The sequence below is a fragment of the Rhagoletis zephyria genome, unplaced genomic scaffold (genome assembly GCF_001687245.7).
Source record: "Rhagoletis zephyria isolate East Lansing unplaced genomic scaffold, Rhagoletis_zephyria_1.1 Rzeph_scaffold_00914, whole genome shotgun sequence".
Taxonomy (NCBI): Eukaryota; Metazoa; Arthropoda; class Insecta; order Diptera; family Tephritidae; genus Rhagoletis; species Rhagoletis zephyria.
Window position 1 is genome coordinate 86,639 of NW_016157998.1, and position 4,066 is coordinate 90,704.

The following is a 4,066-nucleotide window of genomic DNA, read 5'->3' on the forward strand; positions in this document are numbered from 1 at the left end:
ATTTTGAATAGCCATACTTATCTAAATATTACTTAATTATATATTGTATTTAACCTTTTTTCTTTCTCTTAAATTATATGTTTTTTCCTTTTGTACATTTTCTTCTAGACAATTTTTATTTTCACCTTCTCTATTTTCATCCTCCTTATTGCTTTCTACATTTATTATATCACTGTACGAACTCGTATTTACATAATTTTTGTTGGTATCTTCTAATTCTATTTGTGGTTCTACTAGCTGCTGATTATCAAATGTGTTTTGGTTTGCATGTCTTTTCCAGAGCTTCTTTGTACTTGTTTCAATTAAAAATGTTTGTTCGCCTATTCTCTCCTTAATTAACCAATTAACCATGAAATTTTCCCTGGGGCAGAATAATCTTTGACCATAGCTGAATTATTTACTTGAAACTTGTTGGTTTTGCTACCCTTATAGTAATACTTCTGCTTGTTTTGATGTTTGGCAACCAATTCTCTTACCCTATGTTCGTCTTGCATTTCAAAACATGTCTCTTTGGGTTTATTAAGTCTAAACGTGATCTCAATTGCCGGTTAAACATAAGCATTGACGGTGACAACCCGGTGCATAGGTGCTTTGTGTTTCTGTATTCGAATAAAACCTAGCTAAAACTGTGTTAAATTGCTTAACGTCAACTAGATATACATTTTTTTTCAATGCATTTTTAATAGTTTTAACCGTATTTTCGGCTTAGCCATTGGTGGCGGGATACCCCACAGGGGTGGTAATATGCGGTATAGCGTTACGATCCAGAAAGCTTTTAAATTCACACGACGTGAATGACGAACCGTTATCGGAAACAACTACTCGTGGTAGCCCAAAACGTGCAACTAGTTCTCTTAAAATGTTAATCGTCGCGCTACTTGTGATATTTTTGCCCATATCTATACATTCTACCCAATTACTATAACTGTCCACCACTACTAAGCACCAGCGATTTAAAAAGGGTCCAAAAAAATCTATGTGTATACGATGCCATGGTTCCGTAGGCCATTCCCAACTAATCAGTTGTTGCTTCGGTGGACGCGAACGTGTCATTAGACAGGGCTCACAGCCTTTAACTATTTGTTCTAAGTCCTTGCTTTGCTTAGGCCACCAACAACATTCCCGGGCCATGCTTTTCATTTTAATAATACCCATGTGTCAAGCGTGTAAAAAGCCTTTCACTTCCGCTTGCAGTGCTTTTGGAATAATTATCCTTTTTCCCCAAAATAAGCACCCGTCCTCTTCTGACAATTCCAAATTTCGCTCGTGAAATGGACGTAACTCGAAATCTGAACATTTCACCGGCCACGGCAGCAGATCATCCTTTTTCTTTTCGCTCTTAATGTTTTCTAATTTAATAGGTACTCTATTCATTTGTTTGATATAGTTTATATAAATGTTATTGGGTAACTCCATGCCGCCATGGTCTTCAGTTGGGTATCTTGAAAAATAGTCAGCAATATTGCATTCTGACTTTATGTGCACAATCTCGAAATTATAGCCAGATAAGGTCAGAGCTATACGTTGAAATCTGTTTGCGGCCATAACTGGAATACCTTTCTTTGGATTGAAAATATGATGCAATGGCTTATTATCCGTCACTAGCAAAAATTTCCTACCGTAAAGGTATTGGTGAAACTTTTTAACGCCGAAAAGAATCGCTACCGCCTCCCTATCTAACTGAGAGTATCTTCGCTCCGCCTCGGATAACTTTCTTGACGCAAACTCAATGGGAGTTTCCCCGCCATTTTGACGAACTTGGGACAGAATGGCTCCTACTCCTACCGGACTAGCAACTACTTTAAGGCGCGTCTCCAACAGGGGGTCGAAGTGTGCTAAAAATGTGCCCGTTTTCAATGCTAGTTTTAAACCTTTTACCGCTTTGTCGCATTCCTTTATCCAAGTAAAAGTTTTACCCTTTTTCAGTAACTCATACAGTGGTGTACAGAGATTTGCTACTTGTGGAATGAATTTCCTGTAAAAATTCACCACACCTAAAAACGATTGCAATTCTTTAATGTTGGTGGGGTATGGCATATATTCATTTCCCTCACTTTATCTGGGTTGGTATGCAAGCCGTATTTACTAATTATGTGTCCCAGATACTTTATTTGTTGGCAAAAAAATTACACTTATCGCGTGAGAGCTTGAACCCAGCATTTTGGAGAATTTGCAGTACTTTCTCTAATCTTACAATGTGTAGTTTCCTACTGGGAGCTGTTATTAATATGTCGTCCAGAAAAACAACTACTCCTTCCACTCCCAGTAATAAACTTTCCATAATTTTTTGGGAAAATGGCGGGTGCTGATGCTAACCCATAAATTAAACGTGTATATTGGAATAGCCCTTTTGTAGTCGAAATCGTTGTCAGGGCTTTCGAAGATCCATCTAACTCTATTTGCTGATATGCCATGGTTAAGTCTAGCTTTGTAAATTCCTCACCACCGTGCAACCTGGAAAAAATATCGTCTATTCGCGGTAATGGGTACTTTTCCACGACCAGATGCTGATTTCACGTGACCTTAAAATCCCCACAAATTCTAACATCTCCGTTCTTTTTCATAATTGGCACAATTGGCGTACCCCAGTCGGAGAAGTCGACCGGCTCGAGCACTTTCATTGACACTAGTTTTTCTAATTCGCACTCTACTTTCTCCTAAGGCTAATGGCACCGGCCTCGGTTTAGAAAACTTGGGAGTAGCCCCTTCTTTAAGTTGCAGCGTCGCCTTGCTTTTTGTGAAACATCCCAAACTACCATCAAACAAGGAATTAAATTTTCGAAGTATTGCCTCGTCTGTATTATTGGGGGTCACGTCTGCATAGTGAATGTCCGTCAAACTTAATTTAAAACAACGTAAAAAGTTTCTCCCAAGTAGCGGTGGACCACCATTGTTGCCTCAACCTTGCACTGTGAATTGTATTCTATGGACATATTACAAAGTCCTACTGGGGTAATTGCCGCACCATTATACGTTCTCAAAGTGATGTAAGTTGGCTCAAGCTTACAATTTGCAAAAGATTTCCTATATGCTTCTAATGATATTACGCTATACTCCGAGCCAGTATCTAGTTGCATCAGCAAGGGGATATTATTTATAAACACTTTCACTTGGAGGGGCCCCTCGCCATCGCTAACTAATGTAAACAAATTAAGATCAGAATTATCAATATAGTGTAAACTTCTACTATTGTTTGTGCACATCTTTTTTAAGTGACCTTTTTCATGGCATCTATTACATCTATAATTCTTAAATCGACAATTTCTGCTTGCATGATTTGTGAATCCACATACCGTACAATGCTGTTCCTGTGGTTCTTGCTGCTGCCTTTCCGTTGCGCTTTGCTGCCCATTTCGTATACTCGTCTACTGCCGCTGCTGCGTCGAGCCTCCACCGCTTCGCTGCTGCGAACTACTGTCGCTTCTCTGCTCGCGTTGCCTCCTCTGCTGCAAATCATTGCTGTTGCCTTGCATGAATAAACAAAAGTCGTTCGGTTCTTGTTTCACTTCAGCGGTACCGTTTTGGTGAGAAATATATTCCGCTGCATTAGCAATTTCAATGACCTTGTTGAGGGTAGTTGAAGTTACATTTTCCATAAATATTTTGTCGCCTCTCTCCAACCCCATCACAAACTTGTCCCTTACTGCCGTCTCCAGGAATTCGCCAAACTCACAATGTAGTGCCAACCATGGTTGCCACAATTAGAAAATTAAAATTATAAAAAGCGGGAAAATTTGATTTTGTATTTCGAAACTGTATGGTGGAAAGTGTGTTCTAATATCTATTTGATACACAAAAAATGATCACGGCTGTACTTTTTGCTGATATATTACATACATATGTTCCATTTAGTTAAACAATATAAGAATATTGTAGTATGTACCACAAAAACGTATATTTTCTATAAAAAATCATAACTCAGAAAAAAAATCTTCGCTATTAGAGATTTGGGTTGATTGTAGTCCCTTCCCCGGTAAAAAAGTTTGAGAGAAAAAAAATACTTTTTGAGAAATTAAATTTAAAAAAAAATTGCACTTTTTGTTTATTGTTAAATAAAAAATTTTAA